The sequence below is a fragment of the Podarcis melisellensis genome, assembly GCF_964234715.1.
Source record: "Podarcis melisellensis genome assembly, chromosome: 2".
Taxonomy (NCBI): domain Eukaryota; kingdom Metazoa; phylum Chordata; class Lepidosauria; order Squamata; family Lacertidae; genus Podarcis; species Podarcis melisellensis.
In genome coordinates this window covers 68304984-68329393 of record NC_138529.1, presented here as the reverse complement: position 1 = coordinate 68329393, position 24410 = coordinate 68304984, and the positions used below count along the sequence as shown (strand labels likewise).

The 24410-nt window shown below is 42.4% G+C and overlaps 1 protein-coding gene across 2 annotated transcripts in view; it reads right to left on the bottom strand.

Annotated features, from left to right (window-relative positions):
* Window positions 1-19533, bottom strand: part of DAG1 (dystroglycan 1) — a 63708-nt gene extending 44175 nt beyond the window's left edge. Inside the window, exon 1 of one of the 2 annotated variants that reach the window (XM_081900262.1) lies at window positions 19378-19533. The gene's annotated coding sequence lies outside the window, so the exon portion shown is untranslated. Of the gene's footprint in view, window positions 1-18919; window positions 19219-19377 lie in introns of those variants that run through there. The other variant, XM_081900263.1, reaches the window with a different exon arrangement.
* Window positions 19534-24410: the final 4877 nt, after the last annotated feature.

Sequence of the window (24410 nt, the reverse complement as noted above, 5' to 3'; positions counted from 1 at the left end):
GACCCTTAAGTAGTAGCAGCTGCCAGGACATATCACAATATATCACAATATATCACGATATAGAAAACCCTTTATTGCCCAGCCCTACCATTTACACAAGGTGCTGGTCAGGTCTGCTTGGCCTCAAAGCCCTGTGTGAACAAAATACACCTCAGATTTCTGATATTATCCATATGGAACTACAACATTCCCTGGATGTAGCTAGAAAAACAACTTATGTATTTAAGTCATCAGATGAAGAATCATCTGCTGCTCAACCTTCCACCCCACCCAAAAAAGGCCTCTAGCAGTTTTGTACCAAAGCCCAGAACTGGTTCAGTGGTTGAAACACAGCATTTTACAATAGTATTCTTCAAGACTTCTCTTACAATCATCTTGTCTAATAGAATACAGATAAAGGACAGAAAATACAAACACATAAAACCCAGATTTATGGGGGGGGGGTTAAAAAGAATGTTCACATTGAGGCTTAACTAGATCAATCATTGTGCATTTTCTAATGAAGTCTATCACAAGGTAATTCTAATAAATCTTCAGTTTAAAGAAAAGAAACAAGAGATTAGAAAATTGATATAATAATTGAACTGTAGAGATGTAAAAGCAAATGGAAAAATTCAGAATATGACTTCCCATTCTTATCACCACTACCTTAGATCATGGAAAGATACAGCAATTGGAAAGCTCTATAAAGTAGTTTCTCTTTTAGAATAATGAAATGTTTTAAAGCAGTGTCTTAAAATAATATTGTTTGAAATCAGCTATGGATCTTTCGGAACATAATGATATTGTTTGACAAATCATGGCTTAAATTGAACTGAAGAGGAGTGTTTGCATCTGTGTGCTGTCTCATCTCTGCTTATGTTTCCTAATTCTACACTTTGGGGGTTTATTTCTTGTTTGCCATTACTTCCAAACCAGGAAAGTGATTATAATTGTTGCTCACAAAATGGGAACAAACAGAAGCTTGCAATCCTGACTTACAAACAGAGCTTGAGACACAGTCTTCCAGGTTGTGTGGAAAACTGGGAAACTGTACATTAAAAAAACCCTACAAGCATTTGAGAGCAGAGGGAGTATTACAGATACAACACTCATTATTTGTTCAATAGCCTCTGCTGTATTGGACTGAGATTGTTTTATCTGAACTGGGCTGCTAACTTATTAGAGGAATAAATGAGTTTTGCTAGATTTCATGAATCTAATTTACTGGGATAAAATGGGATATAAATGCATAAAAATAAATAGCTACTAGCAGAGAAAGAGTAACTTTTTGGATAAACTGCAACCAGATCTGATGCCTTTTATGCAGAAGCAAGTCATGCTCAGATCAATAGGGCTTACTCCAAGCTAAATGACCACAGGAGTGCCTCCCCAGCCATTAGGAGTCTTGTTAATTTAAATTAATATCCAAATGTATTGCTGTTCCTTATAGTGATGCTTATCTTCTGAGCTCTTTAAAAATACGAGTTTCTTCTGTTTTTGCATGACAACTCTGAACAGGTCAAGATCTTAAGAGCTACTTTAAAGTGAACCTAAAGGCTTGGACATGCCCAGTAGGATTTAACTTTTCTTCCTTTGAATGGCAGAACCTCTGCCCCCAAGCCATACCAAACACTGCTTTTAAAATTCCCCTCAGAACAGGGATTCAAAAGAAGTTTCCCATGAAGCAAGGAGTTGGTCTTTTTCAAGAAACAAGCCCAATGCCTCTTTAGCAGCACGCTGAACTAGCTGCAAGAATCTTTGGATCCAGGCCACTCCATTCTAAATCCAAACAGAATCTTCCTTTTCTGTGTGACAATATTGTTTCTATTCTATTTATTCCAGTTGGCAAGCTATGGTACACTCTGATACTTTAGGGTACAACAGCTTAAGCTCCACTTTCAGAACTGTATATGTATAATTGTTTACATGCAGTAAAGGCACTAATACTTTTAAAGACTAACAAATGATGCAAACACTTTTATTAAAGTTTTCTCATTTTTAAAAAAAGAAAGTCTGAACAAGTAATTGACCAGAGTTTGGATATATACTGAAAGTTAAATGGGTTGCTTATTAAGGGTGAAGGTGGGTCTCAAAAAGTTGAAGACAATTGCCTTCTGGCCAACTGCTTCTCCCCTGCGACTCAGTTGTAGACCAGTAAACTGAAGACTCGTGTTATAAAGGACAAGGGTAAAGGTAAAGGGACCCCTGACCATTAGGTCCAGTCGTGGCTGACTCTGGGGTTGTGGCGCTCATCTTGCTTTATTGGCAGAGGGAGCTGGCGTACAGCTTTCAGGTCATGTAGCCAGCATGACTAAGCCGCTTCTGGCGAAGCAGCCCACAGAAATGCCATTTACCTTCCCGCCAGAGCAGTACCTATTTATCTACTTGCACTTCGTACTTTCAAACTGCTAGGTTGGCAGGAGCAGGGACCGAGCAACGGGAGCTCACCCCGTCGCAGGGATTCGAACCGCCGACCTTCTGATCAGCAAGCCCTAGGCTCTGTAGTTTAACCCGCGTCCCTCTCCACAGTGCCACCCGTGTCCCTCTAAGGACAAGGGTACCATCAGATATTTGAGTACTGAACTGCAGTGACGGGGATGCCCTCAAAGTACAGTAATACATCCTTTGACAGCTGAGGTGATAACTGTGGCTAGTTAAGATGCGGGGGGAGCTTGTATTATTTTAATCCAAATCATGAGATTTCAAGTCAAATGCCCTTCCCCATAAACACTAACAGAAATGTTTCTGAAATACTAATTTGAGAATAAAAGCCCAGAGATTAGTTTGCAAAGACCAAAAAGTTCCTGTACTTAATGCAAACACACTTTTGCCCCATTTTATCTTTGAGACTTATTCTTTTTCAAATATCTAGCAGGAGTTGGGGTCCCAGTATCCCATTAATGGATTAACACCCCCCACCTCAACCTGCAGCTCAATAATAATAAAATAATAATAGACAGTTGCTCGTAAAAACACATGTGGTTTAGACCACAGTGCCACCTGCGTCCCTTCTTCTCATATGCAAAGAATTAGGTCACAACTTATAAACTCAAAAAACTGTACATTTAAAGCACAGCAATGGATGGAAGTCTTGTGGTGCAACTTTATGAATGAGTTTATAGTCTCAATTTAAAGCAGCACGATCACTTATTATGCCTTAAGGTTCATTTGAAAACCAACCAGCTATACTTATAAGAGCTTTATTGTACTGTTCACCTTGTGAATTTCTTCTGAAATGGAAGCATCTGAAAATGTGGTTTTGTAAGACTTTCTGTTATCCACTTTCAAATAGCAAGTGAAATTTAAAGCATTCCCTGAATTAAGTAGCAGAAATATAAAGCAGCTCATCGAACACAATCTTTTCAGGGGTTTCAAGCTTGTTTTTCATTCTACCTTAGGCTCTGAGTCCTAGCTTACACTTGGTGGGTTGGCATCTGAGAGACAATGGAGTACACCTCTGGGGGTGAAGTCAAACTGCTAAGTTCGCAACACCCAAGTGACCCCACCCCCGGGGAACAAAACTGTGGGGTGTGTATGGAGGTTCTGGATTGTCCTGACAACAAGACCCCCCTCTTGACCTCACAAGGAACGGAAAGCAACACGTTTGGCAATAGCTTGGCTGCAGGAGTTGCTGGAAGGAGACGTACAAGGTGCCATCCAACCGTCTCAGGGACTCCATTCCAGATATGTGTTTACTCATTATTTTCTTCTCCCGAAGATATCCCATACACCCCAAGCTTACACTGGGAGACAAGAAAACCTGCAGTCAAGAGTTCTAAAACCTTTACACATTCAGATTAACATAGGCAGCCACCAACCTTACTGTTATGATGGGTTCCTCACACCAGATTTTCATAACTTCACTAGTCTGACGAGCCCCTGAACGTCTAGAAAAAGCTCAGTTCATCAAAAATAAATCAACTAGTTTCTTTTACAAATAACTTTGCGCAGAAAAGGAGGGCTGGTTCTTCTCTTGTATGTTGCATTGTCTTAAAAAGTTATTACAAATACAAAGTTTGTTTTACACCTGGCAGAAGTTCCTTCGGTTAAGCAGATGCTCAAATATGCTTCACGGCTTGATCCTATGCATGCTTACTTCTGAGTTACCGAGTTTGATGATGCTCACCTCCGTGTTAAGTATGCCCAGGATTGCAGTCCTACAAACATGTGAAATGTCAAGAGATCACAGTTGGGGGAAATCTGTAAATTTCAAAATCTGGTGTCAGGCAATAATTTTATTAGGACCAAAGTGCCACAAAATAACAAGCAAAGCTTCTGAGTTCACAAAACTCTTCGTATTACACCTGAAACACATATTTCCACCACCCTGTTGGGGCCACTGAGAACTCAAAATGACAAAAACCTGTTTCCTAATGAATCCTGAATAGAAAATGAAGACCGAGTATAGTTTTCCAAATCCTGTTTCAGTGCTCTAGCTTGAAAAACTGTCCTTGAGACTGACTCTAGCTAATAAACACTCATGCCACATGGATCTTACCTGACATTTCTCACTAACTTTTGTAATAATTTACTGGGACAGTTCATCAGAATAAACCTCTACTGGACAAAACTCTGACCCTCCCACATCTGAGGGTTTGCACCAAAAAAGGCAAACTTTAAGAAAATGTATGGGTTATACCCAAGTTACACAAATAAAAATCTGCTCATTCAACTGAGCTTTACCAGACCCTTGTCCACAGTACAAGCTGCTGTTACTCCAAGGAAAGTGCTGGGATCTGCAGAGGGCAGCTGCAGAGAGGAAGAAGGAAACTGGCAAAAGCAAAGCATTGGCAGTAATGGGAAGAACAGAGGAAGCAAGTCCTCTTAGTAGTTTGGGATGTAACCCATGTTATTTACTATGGAGGGAAAGACCAAAAATTGGAAAGGAAAAGGTAAAGAATGTCATGTGTTTGTTAATTAAGATAAAACCTGAATTACTATATATTTCACTTCATTTTTATGAAACGGATACTGTTTTTAAAATGTGTATTATATGGTTGTCATTTTATGGCAGGATTACCGTAGTTTTCACAGGGGGCCAGCAGCAAAACATGGTTGGAAACCAAAGCCAGACAGGAATTTGTGGCTACCTGTGAATGTAGCATTATCATGAGTACATAGTGTGTTTCTGGAAAATTAGTTTCCAGATGCCCCAGAGATTGCACAATAAGAATGTATATGGACCAGTACTCAAAGATTTTGGTTTGAGAGAATAATGAGCTGTACGCCTTTGCTCGGGGATCCCATTGTGCTGGAGCTATACTGTTTGAAGCATAATGAGCTGTAAAGCAACACTCTCGTTTCAAGAATCACTCGTCTCATTTTGTTCTGACCTGGTCCCATTTCACAATTCACCAGATGTATTTTCAAGAAGAAAAATCATGTTTTGAAGACACATTGACATGTTTTATTACTCAGGAAGAACTCAGAGGCCAAATTATTCCTTATGTCAGGAATGCATGCCTGTCAAGAAGAGCGTGCAATACCTAATGATTTAACTAGATAATGGACAGTGGTTGATAACAGTGCCCTCAATATCTGCTTGTCCTATTTCTTTGTTCAAACTTGTGTTATAGCTCCTACATTCTTCCTGGGAACAATATGTTTTCGGTCAAGAGCAGGGCAAATACACCACAATAACAAGGGGATTTTATCATCTGCTTAGGGTCTGGTAGTTTTGGCAGCTGCTGCCCAGCTAGTTCAAAACCACAGTTAACTCATATGACAGGCTGACAGGAAATCAGAAGAACAAAAAAAAAGTTCTGTCAGGACAAAAATAAGAACAGAAACTTGTAGTATATTGGAAAGTTAGGAAGGACTTTCAGCAAAGAGTCAAAACAAAAAAAAATTCCTTCCAGTAGCACCTTAAAGACCAACTAAGTTAGTTCTTGGTATGAGCTTTCGTGTGCATGCAACTTCTGTTTCAGTGTATCTGAAGAAGTGTGCATGCACACGAAAGCTCATACCAAGAACTAACTTAGTTGGTCTTTAAGGTGCTACTGGAAGGAATTTTTTTTGTTTTGACTATGGCAGACCAACACGGCTACCTATCTGTTTCAGCAAAGAGGTTCACCATAGCTATTACTATGCATAACAGAAAAAGTCTGTTCTCTTAACTTGCTACTTAGGACACGCTTCTGTATTAGTGTGCCAAAATACTGCTATGTCCATCCTACAGCTGCCTGAGTTTCTGATTCAGTGCTATGGCAAACAGAAGTGCTCCTGGGAGAAAGTTTATCTTCCACTCCCAGGACATTATCACCAAACCAAGCCAGTCACCCATGCAAAATGGGTCAGTCCAGCAACCATCCCCAGCAGCCGCAAGCCTGGGAGGGAACAAACACACCTTGAACATCCTGCAAAAGAGGGTGATGAGGACTAGATTTTGTCTAATCTCCAAATAAAAATACGCAGCTGTGCCTCAAGTTGGCAGCTGTATCAAGTAACCATACAACTGAACCTGAAACCTCAGCTGCCAGAGACTCAAAAAAGCATTTTCATATTGTAAGGTCCTTGCGGCAGAACTTGTATACTGTAAACCATCAAGAGTACTGATTATAAAAGTATCAATAAAACTACTACTACTAATAACACCATCAGAACTGCCATAGTTTAGTATTCTATAAATAAACCTTGCAGACATGTTCCCTAGTTATTGGCCCACAAAAAATGTTTACTAGTCTGCCTGTCCACAGTATACCATTTCTGGCACATCTATAAACTAAAAGAGTCAGCTACCTGCTTCCAATATTCAAAAGCTTTCTTGCCTGGTGATTCCGGGTAATCTGGCAGGGGCAATTGCAAACCTGGTATAAATGCATTTTCAGTAATCTAACCAAAGCTGCCTTTTCCAAACTGGCAGAGATTAGGCCAGAACTGAAAGGTCAACTGATCCATTTACATGGATGAAGAAAATTGGTATTGCACAAAATGTTTGCTTGAAAGATTAGGAAAATAGATAACTGATGTTTGTTCATTCAACCCTGTGGCAACTAAGGGATTGGAAGTGACACAAAAAACAAAATAATTGGAAAACAATTGGTCTATCAAGACCATTTTGTTTGTTATGGCTAAGCTATGCAAGAAATATTGCTTGGCAATTCCTGCTAAAACCATTTAAAAACTTTTAAAGACTAAATTACATTCAAAAGGTTATTCAGATTATAACCTGCAGAATAAATGGCATATCATAAAGATGATAATTAAGTGGCAATAAATACTATCCAAGTCATCAAGGTAACAAAGTTAAAGGTTATCGGAACTGAGTACTTTCTTCTCATCTTCAATTTATAATTTTGGAGAAAATAAAAAATCTCAGATGAATATTCTTGAAAAATATGAATTTGATCCTCAGTAGATTTAGTGATTACTTAAGTACTAGAGGGGTCTAACAATGGATAGTTTTTGTTAAGCCCTTCAGAATCTCCCAGCAGGTCTTCAAGAAAGTTTCAGTCTAGCAGCAGAGTAACTTTCAAAGTCACGGTAATAAGGCTAATTCCTTTCCAGTGAGTGGGTGGAAAGGGGTGGAGGGCTGGGGGAGGACTGTAAATGGAATAATTGTTTGCCTATGAATGTACTTTGCAAATCAGTTCAGTCTTCACATTGCTTCAAAGCCACAAGACATTAGCCTGATTGTAAACACTTTGATCTGATCCTCACCCTCTCCCCAAGTTTTCATCACCTCAGTTAGGGCAAGGTGCCCCAAAGGAGAAAGTATTTATTGACCACTGTGGCTTCTCTACATCTAGGTATCAGCCACAACAATTTAAAGTTGCTATTATGCATTCGAATCTCCTAGTGTGTCTGGGATCAGCCCCAAAGAGCCAAGCCACCAACGGAGGAGGGTAATAAGACCTAAGAACCATTATTTAAAGAACTACTTTGTGAAGTCTTTCATGATTGAACTAAGATTTGAACCTGCATGATGAAACTCCTTGTCCAAAGCAACATCTATCCTAATCAAGCTCAAGTTTCATCCAGGAGAAGTGAAAAAGCACAAGGGAGTCAACACAAATTTAATAAGCTTGTTTAAGTTCTATTTTAATTTCTCTGGAGTTCTTCCTTTTTATCTCATTGCATTCAGGGCTTTTTTCTAGAAAAAAAGGTGCCGTAACTTGTTGAGGTTTCTAAGGGGGAGCACCCACCCAAAGTTGTTTTGCACAAACAATATTGTTTTTAATTTTAAAATATTGAATTTTAATGTTATTTTTAATATTCTAAAAGGTCCAGAGCACATGAAACACATCTGAATGCTTCCTCGCATAAAAACAAGTTAAGGAGAAAATGAAGCGAGTCTCTCCCCCCTGCCCGACATACTAGCTTTCCAAAACCAGGAAGCTCCATCATAGGAGGATGATTCAAGCATGCACTTCTCCATACATTTTGAAGTAACAAACTCCAATAAAAACTACATTCAATTTGAGAACATCAAATTCAGAATTTACAGGTAGCAAGTATTGATCAAAGGGCCTAAAATTACAGGAGGTGGAAGTAAGAGGCTTTGGGAACAAAGCCCAATAACTCAAAAAATAATCTAATCTGTTCCCCAGTAGAAGCCAAGCAGTTCTGACCACCTGCTCAGAACTTTGCAATGAGGAGTGCCTTTAAAAGGATACTACGTACAATTGCAATTATGTGTCCTGGTGTTAAGGAGAAAATGTAAAGAAATTCATTAGGCCTGATCAATTTCTGTAAAGATGCATAATAAGAAAGCACAAAAATATTGTTACGAGCGCAAAATTTAAGCAAACAACTAGCACAAGTAAAAAACCTACTCAGGAATAATTAACCTGTAACTGTGTGAAATGTGGGGCTTGCAAGCATGCATACCCTGCCTGCTCCATCCCCCAATTTTTCCATGTACAGCAGCCGGGTATGAAAGGAGCCTGCAAGCATGTTTGCTTGAACACACTTACAAGCCTTCCTGCCAGCAGGAGCCCTGTGTGATCAGGGTTGCCAACTGCAGGGAGGCTTATAAGTGTATTCAAGTGTGGCATGAGGTCTTGCCACTAAAAACAGCAAGGTTGGGGCAGAACACTAAAATACCCTGTGCCTCTCACACAGTTACAGATTAATAATTCCTGAACAGGACAAGATTTAGTACTAATTTGATAAAAAGGCACCCAAGAATTCAATTTGAGGTACCCCAGACAAATTTCTTAGAGGACAGCTAAGCTGAGTAGTGAGGGGAAAGCAACCTAAAGCCCATGGACTGGATGCGGCCCAATCGCCTTCTCAATCTGGCCTGTGGACGGTCCAGGAATCAGCGTGTTTTTACATGAGTAGAATGTGTGCTTTTATTAAAAATGCATCTCTGGGTTATTTGTGGGGCATAGGAATTTGTTAACCCCCCCCAAATATAATCCGGCCCACCACATGGTCTGAGGGACGGTGGACCGGCCCACGGGTGAAAAAGGTTGCTGACCCTTGGAGTAGTGTGACTGGATGCAATGTGCTAATCTTTAACAGGACAGGTAGATTCATGAGAACCACATTTGCAACTTCCTTATTCTGATGGCTGGAACGATTCTGTTTATCACGATCAAATTAAATGATGGACAAGTCCATGACCACCGTAACCTTCTTTGACTGTTTCCTCCACTTTGACCTGTCCTAAACTGTCCTTCAAGGCATCAGAAACAATTATATCATCTCTTTGTTTAAAAAAAAGTTTTAAAAACTGCTCTCGGGAACTAGTACCTTTGACTCAGACATTAAAAGAAACTATTAAATACTACTATTAAAAGAAACTATTAAATATCATGAAAGAAACATACAGAGCCAGCAGTAAAGACAGCAGCACACGAGACATTAACATGAATCCAAGCCTATCTCACTGCAACATGTCACATGACATTCCATTCCAAGTACAAGTGCATTGGAAGCAGATATACGTCCTATAGCTTAGTTTTAAAAAGTCTTCTCTGCAGAAAATTTTATTGATCTATAAAACTTCTCTATTTCTATGATATGAAAATTTAAGCGAAGGGAGGAAAAAGAGCTCAGTTGTCTGCAGCAGAACTCTAGAGACTGGGAAAGGATTAACCAGCTTTGACTCTGTCCTATTTTAGGATGCCTACTTGAAATATCTCCTGAACTAAATGACTAAACAAGGCCCCCCAATCAGAAAACAAACTGGAATTGTGAATAAGAATAAAATGGGCAGGAACAATCGAACTTTTTTGACGCTGTAAAATCTCATGTCATACTGTACACGGCTGTTACAGCACCAGCAACAAGAAGCCAAGACAAAACCAAAAGTTTCATTTTAAGTCCAGTGGGAAATTGCTAACACGAAGACCATTCGGATATATTATGCTGCATGCACTGAAGTAGAAGTACTATCCATTCTGCTTCTTCCGTAGCAGGTTCCCAAGTCTCATCCCTCCGTGCTGCAGGAGCTTAAGAGTCTGGCACAGCAAACTCTCTTCTAGCTGAGTGTTACAGAGGGAAACAGTATGCATATGGAAGTTTACAATAGCCTAGGAGACATTGATACAGTCCAGATGGAGCTCTAAATCCTATTGAGTTCAATATGTGCATAGGATTATTTCTTATAAGACACTCAAACTTGGGATATCCTCTGTGAATCTTCACTGCATAGTTCTGATGGCATTATTTCAACAGACATGTATGACATTGGGGACATCCCCCACAACTGTAAGGACAACCTCTCAGCTAAATGTATCCACACAAATACATAGTACAAAGGTGAGAATTTGTTCTTTTTCAGACAGGTTCTACCCTGATGACAGAAACTAAGGGGCTGAATGTTCTGCACGTAGAAAGACAACCAGTTCACTGGGAACTGACTTATATGCATTTGAAAATTGGTTTTGACCTATTGGCATGCCTCACTTCTGTTTTTTCCATGCAACAATTCTTCCGCTCAATGAGTGAAGTTCTGAATTTTCAATGTAGGTTGCAGGGATTATGCATTCAAATAAAATGATTTCAACATAAACTGATTTTCTACTTCAATGTCCCCAAAGCAGCTTACGATAAATGTAATAGGAACATAACACATTTAAAGTTAATAAAATAAACTCCCGGAAAACAATTAAAATGGCCTAGAGAAACCAGAACAGTCTCATGTTCAGAAACCAAATGCATAACAAAGATAAATTTTCTTCTGTCAAACTTCAGTAAAATAGACCTGGCTGATCTCCCTTGGAAGTTCAATTGCGCAGATACCTATCACAGTAAAAGCTACCAACGAATGACGTCAGTGGCACATACAGAGTCATAGAATTGTAGAGCTGGAAAAGACACTGAGGGTCTAGTCCAACCCCCTGCAATGCAGGAATCTCAGCTAAAGTATCCATGGCAGATGGTCATCCTCTATATATTTACACCCTGCCTTTTTCCCTGACAGGGACGTCGTTAGTTGATTTTTAATTCACAGAAAGGGGGAAGGCATATAAGGGAGAAGATGTCCCCTAAGTGTTCCAGGCCTTAAAAGGTCAAATACAGAACCTTAAATTATCTTTGGGGGTGGGGAGTGCTGTTAGCTTAGCCTGGATACTAGCTAGGCCAACATTTACTTGGACCTTTAGAAGTTTCTGAACTACTGAGGGGAGCTCCAGCTACAGAATACCTCTCAATAAAAACTAAAATTCTAATCTCTTTGAATAATAAGTGTTGCATATTCTGGCTATAGTCCCTTCATCAAAATCTATGGAGTAAACCCTTGCAGTACTTCTCCAGAAATTGGAATTCCAGAAGCTTCAGCTTTCTAGCAGAGCGTTCCAAATTGGCATGCTAACCTATATTTAAGATACTACTGTGGAACAACCAATATTAAGAGTAAGCAATTCAGTATGTAAGTATGTGAGTTTCTACCAAATGTTCTCTAGTGTGACCAAGAGACAGAATACAGGAACCTAGAAAGGAGGAGGGGACATGTCTTAGACATAAATCCTTTTCCATGCACGGAGCTGAACAGGTAGGAAAACTCAAAGAAAAGGATATAAGCAACAAAAGGTCTGGCCTATTCCAGGCATATCCTCTTTTAGCACAAAACTAAAGATCCACATTCACTTTTAAATGAAAGAAGAGGAGGGAGCATGTCCAGTAACAAGTGGATTTTGATTTGTAAAAGGTGCTTTAAACAAGTATTGCATATAATAATAATTTTATTATTTATACCCCACCCATCTGGTTGGGTTTCCACAGATACTCCCCAAAATTTTCTTTCGCCCCTACCCCCATCTTCTTTTTTTGCCATTGCTTTGAAATTTTCCAGAAAAGTTTTTCCAGAAACTTTACATCTCTGATTCCCCCTGTATGCATATATTATACTGAGGGCAGCAAAAATCCTTCACCCAAACCAATTAATTGTTCTAAATATTTGTGAATTCCAGATCTATACAGGGCTATCTAGTTTTTTGCTAGCTCCTAAATGTCTCATAGTGACCTGACCCTTGTGACTGCAAATTAAGTAGCATAAGCAGCAATGCCTTAAGTGACATGAGGAATATATAACTACTCTGAAGAAGTGTATCTGAAGAAGTGTGCATGCACACGAAAGCTCATACCAAGAACTAACTTAGTTGGTCTTTAAGGTGCTACTGGAAGGAATTTTGTTTTGTTTTGACTATGGCAGACCAACACGGCTACCTATCTGTAACTGGAACTATGGAAGGCACCACATTGAGCCGCATGAAATGGAAGTCCATCAACCTGTGTATCTGAAGAAGTGTGCATGCACACGAAAGCTCATACCAAGAACTAACTTAGTTGGTCTTTAAGGTGCTACTGGAAGGAATTTTTTTTTGTTTTGAATATAACTACTCTGAAAGCCATAGCAGGAATCCCCTGCCCAAAAACGAAGCCTGTTGGAGTTTCTATGTAAAAATTTGGGAGTGTTTTAACATCACAGAGTATATTGAATGATACATGAGATAGAAAACCTTACCCGATTATTTATTTAGGTGCATCCGATCAGAACTACCTACAATTAACATTACCGGTTTCACATACTTTTGTTATGATATTCCATTACTAAATTGTAATGAAAAGCTGCAAGTAATAATTTACACAAAATTCTGACTAATTAATAACACCTTGTCACTCCATACACTGCTGCACCAGCCAGCCCTGACAGATGCTGAAAAGCACAACCATATTCAACCTGTTCTGCATCCGTTGCACTAGTTAACAATTTGCTTCCAGGTCCAATTCAAGGTTCTTGTGTTAATCTTAAAAGCAGGAATTATGAATGCCAGGCCTGGGAGGCAAATACAAGCCTCCCTATCAGGCTTTTGGGACTCTCCCCAGGCTATACCCCTCACCTCACCCACCATTCTACATTCTTCTTGAGCGCTTTGCCTGGCTGAACAGTATCCCTTAAATTATGGCAATGCCTTTTCCTTGCCTGGATGGAGAGATATAGAATATATATGTGTTAGTTTCTGTGTGTAGAAATCTCTGGCTTATGCATGGCTAAAATATATTCTATTGTACAAAGGCAATGGTGGCATCTATTGCCCCAGCCACCTTTGCCTCTGTCCCCACACTAACTAGTAGTATGCAGTGGCCAGGTCACTCCGCAAAGGAATGCAGCCCTTGGGCCAAGAAAGGCTTCCTACCCCTGCTTTAAAGCCGTGCATAGCCTAGACTCACATACCTCAAAGACTACTAGTCTGCTGAGGTGAGGTCAGTCAACAGGCTTTGTTATTTGTAGTATCTTTGCGGCAAGTTACAACTGCAAGAACTCAGAAGCACAGACCATTCCCAAACTGTCCTAGCAGCTATAGGTTAGAACATCTACCTCTTTGCTTTATTTTCATGAGGAAAGCAAGACCTATTTCTTTAGGATGGTTTTTGGTAGAGGGCTTCCTGTAGATTTAGTTTACTACGTAACTGGATTTTGTCCTTATTAGTATCTTTAATTACTGGTGATAAACTGCTTTGAGCAAGCAGAAAAGACATGGAGCATGTCTTGTTGACATTTAAGAACTCACAAAGTTTATGGGAGGCAAGACTTTCCTTTATAGAAGCCACATTTATTAGTTCTCATTGATGCTTGTTCTTCTCTATGTTTTAACATTTCAAGCTTTAGTAATACTTTTCACCAACTTACCCGGACCAGTATTAGGTTAATTATAGAGTTTAACAAAACACCTCCACCCTATGTTACTGTCTCATCTTCTGGTGAGATGGTAGATTTCTATAGCAAATTCCATATTTTTAGAAGATCTAGTTTTATATTCAAGTTATTTAAAAACTATTGGGTGTCAGGTGTACGCCATCAACTAGAGACTTGCTAATTTTTAATGTGTTAACACTGGTTTTCAACCTTCAAGTCCGTGGCTCCCTTGACCAACCACGTTTTTTCTGTGGCTCCGCTGTGAGAGCCACTTACACTGGGGTTCCATTACAGGACATGTGTAAGTGGGGATTCTCCCGTTCCGCCCCTGCCCCACCCTGTTCTGCCCCCGCTGAGTCGCCTTAATGTTCCTCAGGGAGAAAGAGAGAGAAGTAATGCAGGAAGATGTGGGCTGCATGTTAATGAAAGAACATTCAGGGCTCCTTTGAACATTCCTCAAGTCTCCCCTGGGTGCCCTAGCACACTGGTTGACAACCAATGGGTCAGTGTATCCTGGAACTTTGAATCTTGACACCATTGTCTAACTACTATTTGATCTCTTTTTTCTGACACTCTCCTCAAAGATGTAACATTTTATTTTATTTTTTTAAGGATGAATAAGGGTTATGCAGTCCAGGACACCCATGTACCTATAAAACAAAAATCCTCAACATTCAAAAATTCTGTTTTTACACTGAAGTATTTCAGTAATTCTACCATATTTTGATATTGTAGCAGTTATACACCAAGGTCCAGCACTGAGGGCCTTCTGGCGGTTCCCTCACTGTGAGAAACAAAGCTACAGGGAACCAGGCAGAGGGCCTTCTCGGTAGTGGCGCCCGCCCTGAGGAACGCCCTCTCATCAGATGTCAAAGAGATAAACAACTACCTGACATTTAGAAGACATCTGAAGGCAGCCCTGTTCAGGGAAATTTTTAATGTGTGACATTTTAATGTATTTTTAATCTTTGTTGGAAGCCGCCCAGAGTGGCTGGGGAAGCCCAGCCAGATGGGCTGGGAACTAATAATAATAATAATAATAATAATAATAATAATACAAATATTTTTTATCTCACACATTACTTTGGAAAATAAAAGCCCCTACTTGGGATAAAGTCTTATGATCAACAGCTTGTCAAGAGAGTGAAATACTGAACTGCATTTAGTAATCCCAGTAATTATAATGGGTGCTTGCAGAGAACTAACAATGATACTCAAAACATACCAGAACCTCCTTCTTCACATGACTTCTAGGAGGTCATGGGAAAAGTGAAAAAGTGGGACCTCACATGTATTGAGGTTTAAACTACTGAACTCAAGTATGTGTCAATCAATCTGCATTTAATAAGGAGGAGACTTGTGGAAGCTAAGGCTTCTCTCCCACGTTTACTGAAACAAAGCCAAAATATTTAGCATCAAGAATGCATTCCTGGTTCTCCAAACTGGTGCCAGAGGTTCCAGCACACTGTTTAGACAAAAGAACAACTGCAGGAAGCACATGTAAGAAAAATGGAAAACTGATCAAATGGAAACATCTAGGTTTATGTGAATGGGTCCAAAGCTAACATCCCAGAATAAATAACAGCCAGGAAAGTCACCTATAAGTGCTGTCCTGTTTCAAATTTCATTACTCCAAAATGATCTAGAGTTTCAGAACCATGTTCTCAACACAATTCAGTTGTTTTCATTCAATGTTTCGCAGGAAATGGGCATACAAACTCAAAAAACTCATCTGCAGTGGTCACAGGAGCTATGCTGATTGCCATCAGTCTAAAGTAGCACAGTAGCAAAGTAGCACAAAGTTCACGATGGGTAGGGAAGGATGCATTTTTCAGAATTAGAATTTGAGGTATCTTATGCCTTGTGAAATGGTATTACCCGACTTTGCTTCTGTCTGAATTAACATTTAGGCTATGCATCCTGAGTGGATGCAACAAGCACCTTCTCTCAAGGCAGGTCATTCAGCTGCATCTCTGAACTGGGGAGTAACTGAATGCTCTACTGAAAACTAATGCAGAGACAGCAAAGAATTGCCCACCTCCAGAGGAAACCAACTGCAAGACATACACTTAGAACAGAAGATTGTGCAGAGTTGCAACAGAAAGCCTTTACTGTTAGTAGATAAATAAAGGAGCCTGGGAATCCAAACTAATTAATTTATCATTGCATGTTTGCAGCACAGTACTGTACCTCCACACAGTTTAACAATTAGCAAATTAGCATAAAGTGGTGTGTAGATAATGGGCATTTTTGTTAAAAGGTCCCCCCCACACGGTTTGATACTATACAGGGGGCACTTTTCTTCAGAAGAGAGGAACCTACTTCCACACATTAAACTTCCCCCAAATGTTTATCAGCCTCCAGTCTGTAGGACACAAGGGTAGGAAAGTCATTACTTTTCAGCCAGCAGTGACAAACTAGAAGGCACCCACTCTGATTGCAAAAAGATTAACATCCATGAAAGCTTATGTCCTAATAAATCCATTACTCTTTAAGGTGCCACAACACTATCGGTTTTACTGCAACAGATTGCTGAGGCTTCCCCCTATGGAAGTTGTCATTTAGAATTGAGCTTTTATAGAACTGCTTCTTACTATATTTTAATAGCACTGAATATATACTTCACTTTAAAGGCTCCCTTCAGGAAACATCACATGTCCTAGCATATCTTCAGTTTACCAGCTAATAATAAATTTCTAGTTGGTCCAGAGAGTGTCAAGCATCCATATCTGTTCTTGTATCAAATACTTAGTTATCAGAAATGTATTCAAGGACCTGAATATCTTAGAAACATGGTACAGGACTTTATCTATCTGATAATCAGCAAGTGACATATAAATTGATATGGAAGTTGTTTACAATGTAACTTTCCACTGTGAAATATTAGTGGGAGAGAGCACAACAGCAGAAAGTCATGCTGCTCTCTCTCAAAGGGCTAATACCTAATTTTATTGATCTAATGCACCACATGTAAAAACACAAAGCATGTTAAAGATGGAGCTATTTCCACGTTCTCAAAAAAATCTGAAGTTTTGTTAGGGTAAAAACAAGCTTCATTTTGGTCATACTACTTTCTCAAGTCATACAGGGGAGAAATTATTTTGCTGGCAAATATGCATACTTCCAACATTTTTTTTTGCTAGATGAATGGCACAGCTATCTCTTCTAAGGAACCTGCCTACCTCACCTTCAGTGAATTTGCTTTAGAATAGTTGATCAAGCTACCTGAACAAGCATTTTAAAAAGAATTACATGTATAGTAGCTTAGTTTTCTAAAGTGTTTTCAGTGAAATTTAAATCAGTTATTTCCCCAGGACTCCAATCCATTAAACATCTTAACATCAAGTGGGTGTGCCCTATTTAGAGGATCAAATATACAATTCAGCACATCCAATCCCTGCAGTGATTACACAGAGGCACTTCAGTGTATACTGGTCCCCACCAGTGTTTCCCAACCTTGGGCCTCCAGCTGTTTTTGAACTACAACTCCCATCATCCCTGACTAGCAAGACCAGTGGCAAGGGATGATGGGAATTGTAGTCCAAAAACAGCTGGAGGCCCAAGGTTGGGAAACACTGCATGGACACAGCCAGCAAAAATTACTGGGAAATGTACTGAGTGATGTAAGGAAAAGGTACTGTATACTATACTGCCTTTTCTAGCTTCACTATTGCATTTCCAAATGTGCACTACAACACCAGACCAGGAAAGCTGCTGTTTTAACACGCCCTTACACGTTGCTTCTAAATATACTGAGCTTTTTTATAAGTTGTACTAGATGCCTGTACTGGATTAAGCTTTTGGAATGCAGTGCTCATTCTGCATGTGGTGGAACAGCCAGCAATTACTGGTATCATGACCGCATTACCTACAACAAGAATAATGGTTCCAAGGCATCGCTTTACAAGTCAATAGTACCTCTAGTGAATAAATTGATTTTTTAAAAAACAAACTTGCACTTAACATGTTCAGTGTCAATGATTCCTGCAGGCATAGCTCTCCAGGATACAGACTCTAAAGCAGTCCCAGCATATAAACATGTAGCTACAGAGAAGCAATGGCTCCTACTTAGCAGTTATAAAGTTTCTAGCACTTCCAGCTATAGATATTGGCCAAATAGTCCAGACCACAATAACAGCACAGAATTAGGTAGCAATCTTACAAGGAGTACAGAGATTGTATGTGGAACACAGATCTGAAGCATTGAGTGGCATTGCTATTACTATAGTTAGCATCAAGTAATTCTATCAGCTACCACTTTCTTCTCAATCAGGGAACTGTGGGTGCCGATTGAGGGCCTTAGAAATTAGCATTGCTACATTAGATTGCAGATAGAAGGTTGAGCCATATAGCTAGATGTTTCTGAGATTCAGCATGACAGTATTATAAAAAGGGAGCTCCTGAAACAACTTAGCCTAGGCCTTATAGCAGCTTGCTCGTCCAACACTAACTAACAGAGAACTCATTCCTCAACATGGCAGGCAACTGCAGAGTTTTTTTTAATGAAAGGGGGCCTGCAACACTCCCAAAATGGCAAAGGCACGGCAGCAATCTTCTAGCAGGACCTCAAAGATTTCCCTACACGTTAAAGATGGCCCAGTTTCCCAGTCTCAAGAAAACATCATGGTACCCCAAGGCCACTCGTTCCTACCGCCTAGCAATCCAGAGACCCTTCAATCGCAACCCAGTATCGCCGACCCTGCCTGCGGCGCACCTCAATGCTCAACACACACACACACGAGGAGAGCAGAGCAGTGCTCCCAGCGCCAATTGCACCTGCTCAGCCAGTATCGCACGTCCACCTGCATTCTGGTGGGTGCCCGATCTGCGCCCCCCCACCTGCCTTACCATCAGACGCCCCTCCGGGAAGGGAAGACCGTGGCCCAGGCCCAAGGTGAGATGCTCCTCGTGGGGAGGAGGAAGCCCGAGAGTGGAGGAGATTCGGGGCGCAGGGAGAGCGAGCGAGCGCGGAGGGATCAGCGGAGGAGAGGTGAGAGTTTGAAATCCGCCAGGAGATCCAGCTGGAGCCAGAGCTCCTTGGAGAGGCCTCGGGGGCTCCCCGAATCCCGGGCCTGCGAGGGCCCCGCGCCGGTGCTAGCTGCCGCTGCCGCCGCCGTCGCCCCCACGGAGCTTCCCTGGCGCCAGGGCTCACCTACCGCGGCGCGCTCCCGCTCGTCCCCCGCCCGCCCGCCCGCCAGCCCCTGAGAAGCCCCAGCGAGGAGGCCGCTCCCTCCCGGGACTCGCCGCCGGCACAGTGACCGACAGAGGAGGCGACCGAGCAAGCGCGACGGCGCCGCGACACGTACCTGGGGGAGGGGCGGCGCACAGGAGCCTAGCAACCGCCGGCACGAGCGCGCCGCAACCAATCAACGAAACCTTTCCGCGGGCCGAGCCGCAGCGCAGCGCAGCTCGCCAGACTCTGCCCGTTTGGCTCGCGACAGCCCCGACCCAACCCGCCGGGCTCCGCCTCGCGCGCGCCCGGCCGGCCTCCCCCCACCCACCCCCCAACCGCAGGACCCGCCCTCTCGCCGAAGGAAACCACGCCCCTCCTCGGCGTACAGAAACGGGCGCACGCTCCCCTGGCCACACCCTCAGGGCTCTATATAGCACGCCCCCCCCTCAAGGGACCGAGGCCACGCCCACCGCCAGACTTATTATTGGGCAGAGGTGGATAGAATTTCGGTTCTTCGTTTCCCGATTGGCCTGTCCTAAAAATTCTTGTGGGAGGGGAAAAGCGCAGCCAGCGCGCCTTGCCCCACCTGCAAACTCCGCCCACAGCTTCTCCTTTCTTCTTGGGGACAAAGACTGAGAAAGAGTGAAGAGCGTGATTCTCCATCCCTAAAATTCGAAACCCGCCATCTATCACTTGTTTTGTAAAATAAGCGATATTGAGGTATTATCTGTTTAGAAGGCATGACTCTTGGCGCTAGATCGGAGGTTGCCTGCTGTGATTATTCGCGAGAGGAATGCACTCTGCGCGCTCTCAGAAATACGTTCATCAGCAACCAAAGCACTTTAGTAAAATACAAGCTCAGAACAAATGCAGAGGAAAAGCAATCCATAAAATATGAATGCTGTCTATATTAAGAGTGCTGAAATACGGTGACCTAAGCATTGATTTAGATCAGAGGTTGTCAACCTTTTTGGGTCCACTGCTCCCTTGACCAACTACCTTCTTTCTGTGGCACCCCTGTGGGGCTCAGGAGCCCAATTACGTCACCCCTTGCCTGCAGAGTTGGCAGCCCCTCACCCCTTTTTGAACCGTCCCTTGTGGAGGGTTCCCTCAGCCTCCTCTTCTCCTTTCCTTGGGAGTTCTCTGGGCAGCCACAGCTGCCGCCCCTCTGGTCTCTGAGCTGTGCCTAGAGATGCCTCCTCACATTGCCCCACAGAGCCCTGGGAAGCACTCCCTGGCCAGCAGCAGAGGCACAATTTGCCTGGAGAGCTTGTAGCAAGGGCTGCTGTAACAAACAGTTGTGCAAGCCTTTGGGAGGCAGGGACGTGAGAGGGCATCAGAGGAAGGTAGGGAAGGAAAGAGGGACAGAAGCCAGTGTTGCCCGTAGCACCCCTGACTATCATTCAAGGCACCACTGATTTAGATAATGCAACCTATTACGAAGGCTCACAAGATTGCTATCACATCCCCTCTCAGTCTCCTCTTTACCAGGCATACCCAACTCCCTCAACTGTTCCTCATTAGGCTTGGTTTCCAGGCCCTTGACCATCTTGGTTGCCCTTCTCCGCACATATTTCTGCTTGTAAATATCCTTCTTAAATTGTGTTGCCCAGAAGTGGACACAGTACTCCAGGTGTGGTCGACCAAGGCAAAATAGAGCAAAACTATGACCACCCTTGATCTAGACACTATACTTTTGTTGATGTAGCCTAGAGTAGCATGAGCTTTTTTGTTGCTGCATCACACTGTTTACTCGTGTTAAACTTGTGGTCTAAGACCCTTAGACCCTTTTCACATTTACTGCTGATAAGTCAGGTGTCTTTCACCTTACATTTGTATGGCTGGTTCTTCCTGCCTAAGTCTAGAACCTTATATTTGTCCCTATTGAAATTCATTTTGTTAGTTTTAACCCAGTTCTCCAATCTGTTAAGGTCTTCTTGAATCTTGACTCTGTCTTCAGTGGCATTGGCTCCCCCTCCCAGTTGGGCTACCCCTCCCAGTTTCCAACAACAACATGACAATTCTATATATGAAGTGATACTTTGACTGGCACACCAGTTTCGCCTCCCTGCACATCCATGAACATCTTAGTTCACAGAGTTGGTCAGAGTGTGTTGCCACTAGGGCAATATAATCCACAAATTGGTAAGAAAAGTAGTAGAAGGATCCCGGAGCACAGAAGCTGAGATGACCTTCACAAGGAAAGTGGGGTGGGGAGAGCTGAATGGGACTGGGGGCTGGCAGGAGCCCCTGGAGCAAATAAAGTGGGTGGAAGGTCAAGATGCCCAGGAGCCAGAGCGCTAGGGGTCTATAGGCACTGCAGAGTATGTTTATCTATGTGGGTGCAACATGAGGATCTTAAGCACATTCTTGAGATGCCCCCTAGTCAATGCTGCCATTGTCCTCTACTTTACATGCAGGCACAGGCCCGACTCTTGCTACCTCCGGCCCACGGCCTGAGGAATGCAGTATGCTTGGATTTGCCCTTTCTCAGTGCTGACTCTGGGATTTTCCAGGCATTAAACTTGCCATTTTGAGGCCAATCCCATTGCAGCAGGAGTAAGAAAGCCTAACTGACATTGCTGTAAATAAAGGACCCCAGCAGTTTATTTCCCTGCTCACACTCCTCCCGAGAGCAAGATCTAAGAGTACACTGCCTGGATCTCTATAACTGGGGGAACTGGCTGGCTAAGCTATCTGTGGTACCGTTTCTCACACCAACGGAAAAAGGGATGGTGCTGCCTGTAGTAGCCATTGTTGCCAGCACAATAACAATGATCTTGCTCTAGAAGGAGAAGTAGAGATGCAGGAGAATGGGTGAAGTGGCACAGTTCATCAGTTAAGTAAGAAATCAGGGTTGTCGCCAACTAAGTTATACCAAGAGTAGACCTACTAAAAGTACAGTGGTGCCTCGCAAGACGAATGCCTCGCAAGATGAAAAACGCGCAAGATGAAAGGGTTTTTCGGTTTTTGCGTTGCTTCGCAAGACGATTTTCCCTATGGGCTTGCTTCGCAAGACGAAAACGTCTTGCGAGTTCGCTTTTTTCTTAAAGCCGCTTGAAGAGGCGCAGTTGCGACGGACCGTGCTTCGCAAGACGAAAAACATCGCAAGACGAAAAGACTCGCGGAACGAATTAATTTTGTCTTGCGAGGCACCACTGTAATGGACCTAAGTTAGTCACATCCATTGATTTCCATGGGTCTTCTCTGAGTAGAATTTGGATACAACCCACAGAAATGTACCTTTTCCCAAAGTAGATAAGCAGTGTTGAACAAAGCTGCCTTCACCTGCAGTGGGCCCAGATACTTCCAGTCATACTGGTGTAAATGGCAAAGTGCTCCCAGGAAAAAAGTCGGCATCCCTCACAATGGGTTAAGACCTTCAGAGCTGTCGCACATGGAGTAGGGACAGTGTCTTGCAGCCACCTGTTTCTACAGTGCTGTCTTATTTCCCCACAGAGACCATTGCTCCTCCTCAGCCAGCAGCTGAGCAAACACTCCCTGCTTTCCCAGGCTGCACCCAGCTGAGTAGAACGGAAAAGGGGGGTGGGAGCAGCAAGTTTGTCAGGAACCACAAGTACTCAAGAGCTGAAGCAGCCTTGATTTCTTCAGGGTCAGGCGTTGGCCTAGAACCTTCCATATTGACTGGGAGCATATCTATGTAAACATAGGCTCTGGACTAGAGTATTGGATGTTCCAAAGTCTGGGACTGGGAAAATTCAGAACAGGAGTCAAAGAAGTGGTCCAAGCCAGGTTTGCAATACAGAGGGAGAGCAAGGGGCTGTGGAACAGACACTGAGGCATCAAGGGAGGTGGGTCTACTTGGTATAATGTCCCAGATCAAGGTCTCACACCAAAGTGCTCAGACTGAAAAGTGTAAGCTGTACAAAGTGCTATTGAAGCTTATAGGCTGCTTGGTTTTTCCTGACACAGCGGAACAGTCAGTAAGTTTTGGTTAAAGGCTCTGCCGTTATCAGGGTGGTGATATAGTGATCTGGTCCCCAATTTCCAGAAACCAAGGATTGAGGCTCATGATGCCTGACTATCTCCATCTGGCTGGCATGGGCAATCATTGATTTCCTCCGCTGCCACCAAATTTTTCCTCTTTTAAAAGATGGCCTATGTCTCAGAGCTCCATAAGATGGTTCTCAAACAAACATTAGGGTAGTCACATATCCTGCTTCATAGAAAATAGACTTCTATTTCAAAGAGTCTTCTAATTGAAGTGCTACCAGTCCATATCCAGTTTAAAGGTATACAGAACCGTAAGCAGGCAAAATGAGCAGGAGGGGGCTTGAAGTTACACACTTAGCACCTGGATGGCAAACTGAACAGGCAAACTTGGTCACAGTCACTTGGTCACAGTCAGTGTTCCTCACAATGGTGAATGAGAAGTATTTCTAATTAAATACAGCAACTACTTCTAAATGTGTCCCTAAATCTATAAATTAGATTTTGCATATTATCCTCTTCTTTTTATATTTTTTTAAAAAACAAAGAAAAGCTTAACATTGTGAGATATCATAACATTGTAACAGCTGGCTTGGCAGCAAAGCATACATTGAGCTAGTGGGTATCAGGCAGCAATGACTGAAAAGGGCAAAGTGTAATCTATAAGGCATGTGTCTGTGTCTGGTAATGATGGCAGGGCAGACCCAGGACATTTTGCTTCTTGAAGTTTAGCAGCACATAGCAACACCAACCAGGTGCATACAGTACCCAGGGCTAGTCAAGATATTTTGAAGCTGAGACAGAAAATCTGACAAAATCCTCTTGCCTACTTTGTAGTAAGTAATCACTAAATATCAAAATTAAATAAATAACTACTTTCTGCCTTTTCCCAACCCCCCAAAATGAGCTGCCTAAGGCAGATTCCTCTCTCTCCCTAATGTTAGAGCTAGCCCTGGCTTACCACCTAGGTACATGCACTGGGCAAAATGGCCACACCATAGTCAGAAAGCCAGCCTGTAATTGTGGTTGTGAGGCAGGGGATTATACACATTTGGCTTTGGCAGAGGGGCAAAATAGTAGGCCGCTGTATTGGAGCAGCAAACTAGGATTGGTTTCTGGTGGAAACAGCTGAAGTTGAGCTGAGCAGCGGGAAGACCGAATGGCAGCGTCTTTCCCTGCCCTTGTCTTGCTGTGTTTTCTGCACGTCTCCTTGTG